Source organism: Monodelphis domestica, chromosome 4, assembly GCF_027887165.1.
Source record: "Monodelphis domestica isolate mMonDom1 chromosome 4, mMonDom1.pri, whole genome shotgun sequence".
Taxonomy (NCBI): domain Eukaryota; kingdom Metazoa; phylum Chordata; class Mammalia; order Didelphimorphia; family Didelphidae; genus Monodelphis; species Monodelphis domestica.
Window position 1 is genome coordinate 301,572,310 of NC_077230.1, and position 16,623 is coordinate 301,588,932.

The window sequence follows — 16,623 nt, forward strand, 5'->3', positions numbered from 1 at the left end:
GGGCAGCCCTTATCCTTCAAGAGTTTCTTTGGATTAAATACTTGAAAAGTGCCCCTTTGAGTTTTATATATAGCTGTTATTGTTATTATTATAGATACAGAAAATTTCAATTCAGTGGAAGACTCTTTTGATCCACCCAAGGCAGTATTGGTTTTCCTTGGCCTATGTGAAAAGTGAGTGCAATAAAAACCTAGTGTAGTTCCTTATTTATGATTCATCTTTTCACCTGATTATAAACAGCTAGCTCTTCAGCACCTCAAGACAATGCTAGTATAAAATAGGAGAGTCATTGGAAGCAAGGTAATGTGTTCCACTAAACAGGAAAGAAAGCTTATAAAAGTAAGATATGTCCCAAGCATTCCTTGACCAACTATTTTGCTTAGTTCTGGTTGGTACCATTTCAATATTATCCGAATATATAATATATGTTATTAGACATTTATTGTCTGTTAATTAGAAAATGAGGCTGCTGACACTGAGGTTAGTCCAGAACTGTGACTTCATCAGCATAAGGAGCTCCTAGGGAAAAAACTTGCTCTACCAAGCTGGATCGGTAATTTATAGTTTTATAGTTTCCTGGGATGCTGAAAGGTAAATTATTTGGCCAGTATCAAATAACCAATCTTGCAAAGACAGAATTTGAACTCAGGTCATCCCGACTCAGAGGCCAGCCCTCTTCCATGACTATTCCATGCTGCCTCTCAGATTTCTAAACACAGAGAAAAAAAATGAAAGTAGTAAAAACAGCTCCTTCAAGTAAGTCCAAGGACTTGATTCCTTTGTCTGTCCAACTTGGGCTAGCACAGAAATTATTCATCAGACTTTGGTTCTTTGCCTCTTCTTTTTTGTTGGATTTTGTTGGATTTTCATGTTTTCTGGTTCAATTTAAAAGCACATATACACCTATGGTTACCTAGATATGCTAGAGTTCCTGGCATATAGTAAGTGCTTCATATATGTTTGTTGACTGACTTCTGATTTTTTTATACCCAGAACATAGCATAGGTAGGGTACAGACAAAGCTTTTAACAAATGCTGGTTGATTGGGGCAGTTGGGTAGCCCAATGGATAGAGTTCTGGGCACAGAGACAGGAAGACTGAGCTCAAGTTCTACCTTGGAAATTTACTAGGTGTGGGGAACTTAACTCCTTTTTGCTTCAGTTTCTTCATTTGTAAAATAGGATTCCTAATAGCACCTATCTTCCAGGGTTGTTGTGAGGTTTAAATACGATAATAATTATAAAAAGCACTTAACACATAGTAAGCCTATTTCCTTGGCACTATATAAATGGTTTCTGTTGTTCAGAGCTTTTTCAGTCGCACACCACTGAAACTATTGAACAACAACAAGGACTTATAAAGCACTTTGAGTTTTGAGAAATTCTTCACATGCTCCCATTTGATTTCAGATATCCCCTGGTACCCTTTGGTTCTCAAATCCCATGATCCTATTGTGATGCACGAGATATCCTTGGATTCTCAAAGGTTGCTTGAGCTGAACATATCCTCTAGAAGGTTTTAATGACCCAATGAAATGATTTCCCAAGAACTAGCCTAGCCAGGTTCTCATTGTTTGTCATTAGAAGGACAGACATCCCAAAATGAATTTTTCTCAGCCATAGAAACTCATGAAGTTATAGATTAGGGTATGGAAAATGGTAGGGGCATGGACACAAGAAATGACAAAACCTTAAAGTATTGAGGAAGTATAAAACTAATGTTGATGTCAGTTTACATTTAAATCAAAAGTCATGCCCTTTAAAAGACACACACATATACACGCATCTTTTATAGTTTTAAATTTCCTGCTTTTATGTTGCCCTGATGTTGTAGGAACGACATCCACTCTACACAGGCTAGGTTAGTTTTTCCCTAAAAGACAAGAAAACATCTTTATGACTTAATTAGTCCAGTAGGTCGATGTTTGAACCACCAACGTAGCTTCTCAGTTTGCATAAATATAAAAACCCAGTGCCTGAGGACTAGGATCTCTTCGAGTTTGTCATATCTCATTGATGGGGTCCATGGCAAAATCAAAGGCTTTGGGGGTATGTCTGACTAAATTATTGTCATATCCTTGCTAAATACCCTTTACCTGCTATTTTGATGTAAACTTTTTTGTTAAATGTTGGGTGTTCTATGGGGGTGTCATATATAGACCCAATCCTGAACCCGAATCTTTGGACCAACCTGAGTTAGACCAGGCCTAGAATACCTGACATATTCCTTGCTTTAACTTTTAATTTTAATTTTAATTAATTTTAATAATCACACACAATACATTGATGAATTTCTTTCTTTTAAGTTCTTATTTTGTGATTATCTTCTTTCAATGAACACATAATATTTCATTTCTGGTTTTCATTCTTTTTTCTAAAATGTCACTAATTCTCATTCATTGGTAAGAGTCCTTAACAAGGGGTCTGTGAATTTGTTTTTAAAAGTATTTGATAACTATATTTCAACATACTTCATTTCCTTTATATTATTATACATATAAAGATATGATTCTAAGAAAGGGTTCACAGACTTAGCTAGACTGTCATAGGAGGCCACAACACAAAGCAGATAAAGAACATCTGATTCTTCACTTTCTGAATAAGGTCAGGTCATTTCCTTCCATTCCTAGGTACAAACTTTATGCATGATCAGCATGAATGACCATAGCCTTCTTTTCAACTCTACTTGCCTTCTTGTCATTTCAATATTCATTTACAAAATCATTGTTCTTTTCCATAAATATGATTTTCAGTCCTCCCAATGTCTGGGCTATGTGTTAAAACTTCAACACAATTCAAATGAATTATTTTTATTATTCCTGGTTCTATTCTATCCACAATGTCTTGCCATTCTATGGTTTCATCTACATATCAGGAATTTGGAATAATGGAATAAAACTGGAAAATTTAGTTGATTATCTTAATGTTTAGTGTTCTGTAGGCAAAATAGCTATATAATTTCATTTTCTCCTTATCTGCCTGATGAGGTAATGCTGGGTAGACATAGCTATCATGTTAAGGTATTCCCCTCATCTAGTCTCCACTGTGAAAACCATTCTTAAAATCTTCATTTTAGGTGAAATGCTCCTCTAACTCTGAAAGTCAACAAAAGCAGCCAAAGAGAAATGAAAGAAATGTTCATTCACAACCACCTCCTTTCAGTGTCTTGGTAATATTTATTCTGTTGAGACTGGAAATTACAGGGTTTAAGATCTACCTTCCTTCCTTCCTTCCTTCCTTCCTTCCTTCCTTCCTTCCTTCCTTCCTTCCTTCCTTCCTTCCTTCCTTCCTTCCTTCCTTCCTTCCTTCCTTCCTTCCTTCCTTCTCTCCCTCCAGAAAAATAGTTTCATGGGCTTTTTTGGTTAAAGAATTCACCATCAAATGACCAGTCTCTCCATAATCAACTAGCTGATTGTTAGAAGGGAGACCCAACCTGTAGCCATAAGTACACCTTCCTATTATAGTAGAACCGTGCATTCCATTCTCCTATCCCTTAAGATCCTAGAATACCTATTCACTATTATAAATTAAAGAAGGTCTTCATGGATGATATGCACTTGAGAGACAATCTATAGAACTTTAAAAGAAATCAGTATCAATCTATCTCATTTATTCTATTGTTTATCTATCCCAGTCTACCTATTAAATACATCTATATCTTTGACAATGCAAACAGACAATTTGGACCTATAATTAAATTGGAGAAGAAGAATGGCCTACATTAGAGAACCATATAAAGCCATATACCCCCAGACACTTCATTTTATAAGTGAAATGACTTGTCCAAGGTCAAACAAGTAGCACATCTCAGAAGCTGGATGTAAACCTAGATACTCTGGCTCCCAGAGCTGGTGCCCCCTATCCTTTTGTTATTATTATTTTAATGTTTCTGTATGATGATGAGTCATAAAACACTATAGTAGCATGAAAATTAATTAGTAATGCAAACTAGACAATAGTGAGTATGAGCAGATATGACAAGTAAAGAACCTCAAAGAAAAATTGGAGTAACAGATATTAGGTAAAGGCGTGATTTATAAAAGAATAAAGGTTGGTTTTTGGTGAAAAAGTTGGGTCACCAGTGGGCAGCCTGACTCCACGGGCATCCTTAAGAAATCAGAAGACATTGAGGCAGGCTCTTGGTACATTGGCTGGACCTATTTGGTGAAACTCTGGGAGATCACTGACAAGGGTCACACAGGCATAAATGGATAATGACTTGCATCATTTGAAGGGAGGATGGGAAGGGAGAACACCCAGACTTACAAGATTTTGTGTCCATCTGATTATTAGAGTGGGAAGAAATAAATGTTCAAACCAGAAGATGATGTTCCTTATTTCTCCACATTCTGTGGGTATTGTAGCAACAATTTAAAATCATATCCAACAACCTCTGTTGGGTAGAATACATGTGAATACTAAAAAAATTTTAAAGGGAAGGGTGAGCTTATAAGAACTGATTGCTAAATTTTCAGTGGGAGTGTTTACATGATACAAATTAGCAAACAGTTACCAGTCAGGGTTTGATTTGTGTTTTATTGATTGTCTAGACCTAAGAAAGTGATGGAGACAATGTTAATGATGCAGATTAAATTTAAGAGTACGCTGTGCATTTTCAGAGACCCTGTTGTTAAATATTTACCAGCACATCCTTGAAAGAAGTTATCATTCAACGTGCCTATTTGAAGACTGTGAAACTGTCTACATCTAAAATAAGAGTAACCAATTACATTTATATAATATTTTTGATGTCTTTTAACCATTTTCTTCGTAACAGTCTTAGAGGTGAGAAAGTTGGGGTTTGGAGAGATCATGTGATTTGTACATGATCACATAGCCACGTGGTGAGCCAATACTTTAACTCAGGTCTCTTAACTCCAGTTCCACTAGAGTATACTGTACTTTCGGGATGGGAATAGTCTTTGCCCTATAGTGGGGACACATCATTCCAACCAGTGTCAGGGCAATAAATGATCAGTTATATTTGTTTCCTGGATATCTACAATGGTAATGCCCTTGTTCTGATGGGTTTTTAGTAGTCTCTATGACTTCTGCACACAGAGCAAGAGTTATTCTTTCTCTTGGCAAAAGGAAACATTTCTCTGGCAACTATGTTTTCCTTTAATGCCAAGTTCATTTAAACTCATTTCCTTTCTTCCTCCAATCTCATCATACCAAGAATCACTGCAAGCTGACCAAATTAGTAATATGACTGAAAAACACTTATTTACCAGAAGGAATAGAAAATAGAATGAGAATATGAAAATTTTATACTATGTAGCTGATGACATGGGGTATCCATTTAAAAAAAAATTCAACCACAGCAGCCTGTAAATATTTTGAAAATAAGAAATCCACTGAAACTTTGGTGCCAATATTTTATTGTAATGATGCATTTTAAAAATCATATTTCAAAAGAAAAAAAACAACAGTGCTTCTTTCCACTTGGCTTGGATTTTTTCCAATTTGATTTGTTCTGCACAGATTAATTTCCATTAGTATATATGGACCATGAGATTTATTTGGATCATGTGTTGAATGATCCCACTTTGAACATTATGGGATTAAAAAAAATAAAAATAATGGCATTTGTAGAAGTGTGATTGAATGAGCCAGGAAATGGTTTGGTTGTCATCTGAAACATCATCAATCTGCAGGGATGTCTTCCCTTTCAAGTTTATGTGTCACCTGATCCATAAAGATTTCCAGTGATTTCCATACCTACTTTCCCCTCAAACTCCACAAAATGCATAGTTTTATCTTTCTGACACACTGAGTGTATACCATCCAGTATGGGTTTTGTACCCCAGTTAGACTTTAAGCTTGTAGAGACAGGGATTGTACTTTTATCTTAACCTTGTGTCTTCCTCAATATCAAACATATTGCTCAGACCACCATATGTCTTTCATAAATATCTGTAGAACTGAATTGGTTAAAGTTGACTATATTATAATACTCAGCACTGTGAAAGAATCTTATGGCTATATTTTAATTGAAAAACAACTTTACCCTGTCAATGTACATTAAAGGGGAATAATATTTGTATTTGTATTCTTTCCTCGCTTTTTCTATTCATTCAACTCCATGTACCATTGAATATATTAAATTAAGACCCACTGGGGACCTATGGGAATTTTTTTTATTGAGTTATAAGAAACAGTTCATTTCAAAATGCTTTAGGAATCATCTGACTGATAGTCTGTTGAGCTCAATATTGTAGTTCGGGTAAGCACAGTTCAATAACTGGTTAAAGATCTCCTTAATACACAGTTGTATAAACCTGAAAAATCATTTCCTTTAGCTGCCGGACACTCCACAGAGAAATTTGAGATGAAAATGCGATACTTTACTTAATATGCCATTAATTCATATTTTATTATTTTACAAAAGCCTCTATAGTCAGGAATCAATCGATATTGTTGCTCCACAAATTTATTAAAACAAAGCTTCCTTCAAATTAAGGGAATAGAACTTTGCTTCAGATGTCTTTCACTTTGAACCTAATGACAAATTGAAGAAAAACGAAGTATTTTTTTTTCAACCCTTACCTTCCGACTTAGAATCAATACTTTATATTGACTTCAAGGCAGAAGAGTGATAAGGGCCAGACAATGGGAGGTAAATGACTTGCCCAGGGTCACTTAGCTAGGAAATGTCTGAAGCCAGATTTAAACCCAGAACCTTCCATTTTTAGGTCTGGCTCTCATTCCACTGAGCCACTTACCTGCCCCCCAAACCAATGTATTTTAAATCTAACTCTCATGTTATGTTGAACCCTTATGTTCAACTGATTATTAATAACAATAGCTAGGATTTACATAACGCTTTAAGATGTGCAAAACTCTTTAGAAATATTATTTCCGGGCAGCTAAGTGACTCTGTGGATTGAGAGCCAGGCCTAGAGATGGAAGATCTAGGTTCAAATCTGCCCTCAGATACTCCCTAGCTGTGTGGCCCTGGGCAAGTCACTTAATGCTAATGGTCTAACCCTTACTGTTTTTCTGCCTTGGAAAAAATACTGAGTATTGATTCTAAGAAGGAGGTAAGAGTTCTTTTAAAAATAAAAGAGAGAGAGAAAAATATATTATTTCACTTTGTTCTCCCAATGAGGAGACTGAGGTAGACAGAGGTTAAGTGACTTGTAATTAGTGTCTGAGGTCAAATTTGAACTCAAATTTTCCTAACTCTGGATTCAATGGGTCGTTTTACTAGGTTATCAGTCACAAATGCATTTGCACAGAAATCCCCTCAAGTAGATGAGTAATTTATTTCTAGATTAATATCATCATCTTTTCAGGACTATGACTTCTTAATAATCAAACTCCCTTAGAAAGCAATTATGTTTTAGAGCAACCTCCTTTTCCATCAGACCTTTCCTGTCTGAATCATTTGCTATAATGGAGAAAGGGAGAGGAGGGACTACAAAGTTAAGAACCTTTGCTTCCTTTGGGGGTGACTTGAGCAAATCCTCTTCCTTTGCCAGAAAGCGTAGTATTCCAGAGAGCTTCTCTCCATAGAAGAATTCTCAAACATGGGAACTTTTGTCCTTGGTGTAGCCTATGAACTAACCCTTAAGGCTAGCACTGCCCAGGAAGTCTAGCTTTTCTGGATAGAAGACTTAGGTCATACCAGCTGAGGTTGCATTATACATTTCTCATCTGCAAGCTTCTTTCTTGGACTGAGAGGGTGCATGCATGTACTTCTGCTATGTGTTTCTGCAGAAAATCTGCAGTTCCCTTCTTGGTAATCATTTTAGTCTATGTGGTTAAAAATCCCACATGCTAATACCCTTAAGTAGCCATTAATCTAGAACCTGCCTGGGCGTTCTCTACATTTCTTATTGCTCCCCCTCTGAACCTGGCCACCCATTCCCTCCCCAAAGAAGTCACACTACTGGACTCTGGTCTTTGATGGGGGAAAGCAAAAAAGGCAAAAATCAGGTCAACAAATATTTATTAAGTTATTATTATATAATATTAATTATTAAATAATAATTATTATAAGTGCTGGGAATACAAAGAAAAACAAACCAAGAAGTTCAGGGCAACTATGTGGCACAGTGGATAAAGGGCTGGTTCTGGGGTCAGAAAGATCTATCTTTCTGAGTTCAAATCTGAGTTTTGCCCTGCAGCAGTATTGTAGTTAATGAGGTTGATCCAAGACACAATTATTGTTCATTGAAACTAAGTTCAAAACTGGCCTTACTTAGTTGTGTGATCCTAGGAAAGTCACTTAGCCCTGTTTGCCTCAGTTTCCTCTTCTGCAAAATTAGCTGGAAAAGGAAGGAACAAGCCATTGTGCAAGTCATTCCAGTATCTCTGCCAAGAAAACCCCAAATGGTGTTATCAAGAGTTGGACACAACAGAAATAACTGAACAATGATAAGAAACTTACATTATAATAGAGGAGACAACATACAAATAGGTACGTACAAATAAGATATTTGGGATAAGTCAGAGATCATCTCAAAGGGAAGGCACTAACATTAAGAACTAAGAAAGACTTCTTATAGAAGGCAGGATTTTACAGGAGACTTGAAGGAAGCCAGGAGAGCCAAGGAAGCCAGGACCCAGAAAGGAGGAGAGAGAGTGTCAGAACATACTAAGTATGAGGAATAATCAGTGAAAATACACAAAACTGGGAGTCGGGGTGTCTTGTATATGGAGGCCACTGTGCCTGGATTATAGAATACTGTATGTGGAAGAGAATAAAGTTTAAGAAGACTAGAAAGGCAGGAACCTAGGAAGACCCAAGAGTGATCAGTTATCCTCAGTTGTACCACACATGAACAACTCCTTTATTAAGAATCTGTCTTTCTGAATCCCAGCTAGCCACTCATTTTGGGAGCAATGACACCCCTCAGGACCCTGGTCTTTGGAAAACAATGGGGATTCGTTAGTTTTTCTTTTGATAAAATACCAATTAATGTTCATGTTCAAATTCTACTGGGGGCAAAAGGGATGCTCAAACTGACTGGTATATACACACACCTGCACAGAGCCTCAAAATCAAGAAGATTTGGTATCAAGTCCTTTTTCTCACACTTATTGTCTGTGTGGCCATGGGCAAATCATTTAACATCTAAGCAACTTAGTAAAGGAAGTTCATCTCAGATTGATCTCCCCTAAAGGTACTGGGGAAATCTCAGTTCTGGTAAAAAATATTACATATATATTTAAAGGTAGAGGTTTCCAGCCTCACCCCAATTAATGTAATTTCAGAAGGCCCAGACATCTTGATTGAATTAGTAACAAATAAAACAGACGCACACAAGTTCTTAATAAATTTGAAAGGATCATAGGTGCTTTGGGCCATTGGATTAAGACAGATGACTCCACAGAGGAAATTTCTCATGATTAGTTAAAGAGAATCAATCATATTCTGCCAGAGGTGGGAGGGAGATATCATATATAAAAAAACAGCATAAGTTCAAAACGAATCAGTCAAGTGGCATTCATATCTAGGACAGAATGACTCCTGAATGGGAATTCTCTCCCCCTATTGCCCTCCCACTACTCTCCTCCCCCAACATTGACAAGGTGATGACACTATACTCCAAAAGGTCAGAAGATGTGAAGCTCTAATAGCTATTGGTAAGGGGCATAAGGGAAGGAAGGAGGGTAATGGAATACGTATTTACTAAATGCTTCTTATGTACCAGACACAATTGCTTCACAAATTTATCTCACTTGAACCTCACAATAACTCTAGGAGGAAGGTGCTATTACTATCCCTATTTTTACAGTTGAGAGAACTGAGAAAAATGGATGCTAAGTGACTCATCCAGAGTCACACAGCTAGTAGGTTTCTGAAGCCGTGTTTGAATTCAGGTCATGCCCAGTATTCTATCCACTGTACAACCAGTTATCTTTAAGGACAAGAGGCTTACCTATTGGGCTAACAGTGTCTACAGGACAAATAAAATCTACCATGGAAAGGCAGCTTCATAATCCTATAAGAGAATCAATTCTCAAAGCCCACCAGAGGGCTACACCTAAGGGGGACTTTATTTTTTTCCCTTTTTTTACAAAAATTTTTATTTAATCAAGAAAATTTTTCCATGGTTCCATGATTCATGTTCTTTCCCTCCCCTTCCTCACCTCCTATAGCCAATGAGCAATTCCACTGGGTGTTACATGTGTCTTTGTTCAGAACCCATTTCCATGGTTGGTGTTTGCACTAGGATGTTCATTTAGAGTCTACATCTCCAACCATATCCCCTCGACCCATGTAATCAAGCAGTTGTTTTTCTTCTGTGTTTCTACTTCCACAGTTCTTTCTCTGGATGTAGATAGCATCCTAAGGGGAACTTTATGAGGACTGCAAGAAAGCAAAAACAAAACATCTAGAAATGAGGACAGTAGCGATAAGTTTACCCTTTGGCCATATTTGTTATCTAAATTTGAACCCACTCTGCCCAGGCATCTTTTATGAACAAGGAAAAAGTTTGTGGAGATGTTTTTTGTAATAATTCTCCTTGTGTTATATGCTTAGCAAATATCTCCTCTAAAAGCTAATTAAGTCTGGCTGATAATCACTGGGGAGTGCACTGGAAAGGCCTTGTGAATGATATTTCAGGAGCCCCCAGAAGGGGTGCTACATAAATACACACTTATGTGCATTGAATATAGAGATGTCACATATAACAATGTTAGAGATAGGGCTGAAAATCTTATTCACAAACATGAGGTGAAGTTCTCAGCTGAGACAGGAGGGATGGTAGAGCCATGGAAAACTTGAGGAGGGATAATGAGATTCAGAAAAATCTATGGTGGGGAATGAGACAGTCAAATAGGGAGGTATGAAAGGATTGCTTTGCTGCAGTGAAGGCCCAATTGAAATATGTAACATTTCTAGAGAATCTGGACAGGACAGTTTTATAATTTTCTCCAGTTTTATTTGGCAGCAGGTAAGTAGGATTGAAAGCTGTAGTTAGTGGGAGTAATTCTGGGCTGAAGCAAAATTTGTGATGGGATAAGAGGCAAATGATTAAAAGAAAATAGTGTAAAAATGGACTGTTTCCCCAAAGGGTCAAGATGGGAAGTGGAAGAGGATATATCCAGTGTAGGGATAATGACTTAAGACAGGATTAATGAATCAACTGGACAGGAGGGTGAGGATGAAGAACAAGGTTAGGGTTATAAGGTAGATGTCAAGGTGTAATGATAATAGATTATGATCAGATAAGGGAATTTCATAGTTCATAAACATGGAGGTGGAACATTTGTAGGTGGCAACCACAGGGCGGGTGACAGCAAGACCAAGTTTATGGCCATCTATAATTGTTGCTGAGGAAGGACGGATGAATGTGGGTCATGGAAAATGGTCAAGCTGAGAAACTTGGAGGTGAGGTGTTCGAGAGAGTAATATTATGCATTTTGAAATCCCTTTGTATGAAGGTAGGAGTTGGAGAAGAAAGACTGAGCCAGAACTCCCTGAGGAAAGAGGAGAAATGTTCTTGAGGTCAGTAGAAACCAGTACTAGAATTCTTGAGTGAGTGGTAGATATGGAATGAATGAACTTCAAAGAAGAAGTTCCTGAGGGATAGAGGAAGAGGGGGAGACAGGAAGTGCTAATGAGGAGCAAGGAGTTTATCAACTCCCCCACCTTAGACACTGAGTAGAGGGAAATGAATGAAAGTAGAAGTAGCCAAGGAGGTTCTATTATCAGACACTCACTAACTGTGGTAAAGGCAATGATTTAAGATGAAAGCAAGTGTTTCCTATGGAACTTCTATTCCAGAGAACACAGTGGAAGGGGTGGGTAGCTTTAGAGTGGGATTTGATGGGGTTTGGGGTACAGCTAGATGGCTTAGTGAATAGAGCACTGAGCCTAGAGTCAGGAAGATCCGAGTTAAAATCTGGCATTAGTCAGTGGCTGTGTGGCCCTGGGCAAATCACTTAACTTTTGTTGGCTTTAATCCACTGTAGAAGGAAATGGCAAATCACTCTGGTATCTTTGCCAAGAAAATCCCATGGACAACATTGGCATTTCCACAGGGTCACCAAGAATTGGACATGACTGGAATGACTGAACAACAACAAAATCGAGATGGGGAGAGGAACAAGGGAGCAGGCAGTGGAAAATGGAAAACAGGGATTAGATGACTGTCAGAATTTCAGGATCACTAGGATGGGAAAGGGAGGACTGAATGGAAGTTTATTAATCAGTGCCAAGGGAATTCAAGAAGGCTATTCCACAGTGATTTGGGTATATGACAAAGAAGTCTTCTCTCCAACAAAAAATACTTCAGAATGGATTCAGATTTATATTAGTATCAGATTTCATGAGACTCTTTCAGATTGGATGGGATCTTTTGGGCCTTCTTTGTAGGTAATCAGTATTTCTGGTCCTGAATCAAATAATTTCCTGAAAGCTCGGAGAATTCACTTTTGTCTGGTGTCACCTGAGTCACAGTCATACACTCACCCTGAAATACTATTCAAGTTAAGCTTCTCTATTTCTGATGACCAAAATATGTTCTTTCCATACAATAAAGTTTACCCAAGTAGTCTGGAAAGAATAATGCCGGGGGCAGCTGGGTGACTCAGTGGATTGAGTCAGGCCTAGAAACAGGAGGTCCTATGTTCAAATCTGGCCTCAGATACTTCCTAGCTGTGTGACCCTGGGCCAGTCACTTAACTCCCATTGCCTAGCCTTTAGCACTCTTTTGTCTTGGAGCCAATACACAATATTGACTCCAAGATGGAAAATAAGGATTTTTTAAAAAAAGAATGATGCCTTGCTAATTTTGAGGCAAATTTATGGAAAAATGGAATGAGGGCAGAACTTAGAGGCAAGGCATTTGAATTCATACCTATTTTAAGATCATTTATTAGTTGTGTTACAATGGCAAGTTACTTAATCTCTCAGAGAATCAGTTTATTGATCTGTAAAATGTGGGTGATCATATTTGTACTACCTACCTCACAGAGTTGTTGTATGGAAAGAATTTTACAAACCTTAAAACACTATGGAAATGTGAAATATTATTTTTAAAATGTTCTTTTTGTGTCAGTTATATTCTACATCTATGACTATGACAAACAACTCAATGAGAAGAATGTGATTATTTATTAGCAATAAGTGATTTATAATTAGGAACATTATTGGATGTGATAGTTCATCTTTCCCCCCCTTTTTAATTTAGAATTTTTTCGTGATAGTTCATCTTGTAACATGCTTCATAATAATTTTCATTTTCCTCATGTGTAATTACATAAACCAATTGAGACACTGCCTTGGGGGTAGGGTGGGGGAATTTTTTTTTCAGTTCATTATGCTTTTTGTTAGATATTTCAAGAGTTTCATTTTTATGTTCACTAGGTTTAGATTACAATTGACTGTGACATTTTGCCAGAATCAGGATACTATTGGGAAAAATTTGGTAACATAACCCAAATTGTCTCATCTGAAGCTCTACTCCATTGCTTCATCATGGTATAGAAATGACTTGGGCTCTCAAGGGTATGTAGTGGATGCCATGTTGTAGCAGATCCCACCAGGCTGGAAGGTATCAAAAAATGGGCTTGGAGATAAAATATTGTCCAGGTACTCACCTATCCAAATTCACAATGGTTCACCATCAGCTGCTCAGCCAGCAGGTGATAACTGGTTTTGAGGGTACTCTTCATAAAACTGTCTGCTACAGGATGGAGAAGTTGTGATCTGGAGAGATAAAGGAAATACCTCCATCAGTGACAGTCCAGATCTTTTATATTTCATGATTACCAGACCCAAACCCAATTTAGAGACAGTTATTGTCATGTTTGTTTTTCTTTTATATTCAGCATTTAATACTGGAACTTGATCTATGAATGTTTGTTTCATTTTTGGAGAATGAGTTAACATTTTTACAAGTTCTTGCTTCTCCAGACTTTTACAGCTATTCATAATGCACATTGATACAGAAGGAATTTGGAGTAAAAACAAAAACAAAAAATCAAAAATATAAGTGGGTATCAGTACTCTTACCCAAGACAGACTGAGAAAAACTGGTTGTGCATTATTATGTTCACTGACTGTTGCTAGACAGCTTTTGGTAAAAGCTCAACTTCAACACAATCTCTGTTCTCTATATCAGCTAAACACATGCCGCGAGTAAAGAATAACTAATTAACACAAAATTTATTAAGCATCGACCACATGCCAGGCATTGTCGCATTTGATCCACATAGTAAACTTGGTAGAGAGGTGCTGTTATTACCCCCATTTTGCAAATGAGGAAACTGAGGCAGATAGAAGTTAAATGACTTGTCCAAGATCGTAGCTAGTACATGTCTGAGATAGGATTTGGACTCAGATCGTCCTGACTCCAAGTCAGTACTTTGTGTACCATGGAGCCTTGAGTTCAAATATGACTTCAGATGTTTACTAGCTGGGTAACCCTGAACAAGTCACTTTACCTTGTTTGCCTCAGTTTACTCATTTGGAAAATGAACTGGAGAAGAAAATGGCAAATCATTTTAGTATCTTTGCCAAGAAAACCCAAAAGGGGTCATGAAGAGTAGACAGGACTGGAAAATAACTAAACAATAAGAAAAACTCTACAGAACCACAGTTTAATAGAATAGAGTCCAAAAGATGGTGGCCTATATAACTAAATGGTAATGCTAACATTCTAAGACTGCATCTATACCTCCTGCTCACTACCATTTGCTTTCCATCCCAGACATATAAATCATCTCCCATTTTCTTCTACTTTAGAAAATAGAAAGAAAGAAAGGTGGCTCTGCCTACAGTCCCTTCCAGTCCTTGAGGCGCTTTAATGTAGTTTCTGCCATTCCTTGGGGATTCCCCTATCTATGTGTGTGTATATATGTGTATAATTATGTGTGTGTTGCTTAACTCATGTTTTTACTTAGTAGGATGGTTTGCCAGGAAGGGCAAACCAGTATATAAGACTTTTCAAAGCAACTTTCCTGTTCTAGTAAAAAGTAACTGTTTCTGACTCTAATAACCCAGGTGCCTGATAGGACTACAACTTAGAACAGACTATTTTCTTTATGCAAAAAGATTTGTGGTTGGTTATTTTTTTTCTCAGACAGAAGGAACAGGATCGAAAAAAGCATGAGACTAATGATTCCTCTTTACTGAGTATGGGCAAAAGTTAGGGACATTTATGTCATTCATTAATTGTCATATTCAGAACTCTAAGTAGAGTGGAACAAGTGGGGCTTTGCCTGAGGATGTTGACAGCACTGTCCCCAGATGCCCTTCCTCCCCAGGAAGGTACAACCTGGGTCCCCCTCTTACTCCCCAGTAGTGTTGGTCTTTTCAGTAAAATAGAAACTTTGCTGTGCCCTGGGGTGAGCTTCTTTCTTGAAAAATCATTCTTACCTTCTCTGTCTCTGTCTCTGTCTCTGTCTCTCTGTCTGTCTCTCTCCATCTATATACATATGTATATATCAATCTCTACATATATATCAATCTCTCAATCTCTCTATATATTATCAATCTCTGCTTCAATCTATCTCAATTACTCTCTCTATATATTTATATAGAGATATCTCAATCTCTTTCTCAATTGCTCTCTCTCTATATCAATCTCAGTCTTTCTCAGTCACTCTCTCTTTCACACACACACACACACACACACACACACACACACACACACACACACTGCTCCCCCTTTTCCCCAGTGCAAAAATATTTAGTTAGAATTCTGCTCGTGATGTCTTTGTGAATCTAGGGAGGAAATAGGGTAGGGGGAAAGAAAGGACAAGAGAATAAAAAATAAAATTTAGAGGCAAGCACCTGACAGTGATGGGTAAATTGATTTTATTTCATATACATTTATATCAGCCATGAAAAAAGCATTGACTCATATGGCCAAGGGCTAAAAAAATCAGGACATGGGCACAATGAGAATCAGACAGCAAACTTAATGAAAACCGGGCAGTGGCTTGAAAATAAATTTAATATACTCTGCCCTTTCTATTCTCTTTTTTGTTTTGGCTTTCACGGGAATATGTGTTTGTGAGGGAACTCTGAGGAAATTCTCTGCAAGAAAATGCCTTTGTTCTCTTAGCCTAGAGAGATGGAGATAGAAGTAGGATGTGTGGGCAGACTGTGTGGTTAGAAATGCATGTGGGTGAGCAGTTGAAAAAAGTAAATTTTGTGGGATAAGGAGAATTTTTAAGAAATCTTTTACCAGGCTCCTCTTGAGTTATAGCTACAAAGTATGAATCCCTTTCTTGAGATATACATATCATTCCCATAAGCATATCCTCTCCCATCTCCAAAACACACACAATGAGATGACTGGCACTATGAAATTAAAGATATTATTTTCAGTTCTCAATATCATCACAGTGCATGGTGTTTATTCCCCTCTATGACTTCTCTTCTCGTGTTAAGCCTTTATTGCCCATAAATGGGAGCTGGTTTAAATTATTACTCCAGTCAAATCATTGTATATATCAAAGATCTTATGAAATTCCACAATTACCCAGAAGAGAATTTGCTTCGTAAACTCAATATTGATAAGTTAATTGTCATGGAGCTAAAACTAGGAATTTTGTAACCTCTGTGAACCTGTGGTGCTTTTTTCCCCTTGTTTTAAAGTTCTTACATATTAGAATGTGATAGAATTGTTTGGAAACACCAGTAAATGTGAATTAA

At 37.4% G+C, this 16,623-nt stretch overlaps 1 long non-coding RNA gene across 2 annotated transcripts in view; it reads right to left on the bottom strand.

Moving 5' to 3' along the window:
* The window catches only part of LOC103104184 (uncharacterized), a 75,659-nt gene that overhangs the window by 19,228 nt on the left and 39,808 nt on the right, over positions 1 to 16,623 (bottom strand). For both annotated transcript variants that reach the window (XR_468138.3, XR_008911382.1), the window contains one exon: positions 13,560 to 13,668. This is a non-coding gene — a long non-coding RNA (uncharacterized LOC103104184). The remainder of the gene's footprint in view (positions 1 to 13,559; positions 13,669 to 16,623) is intronic.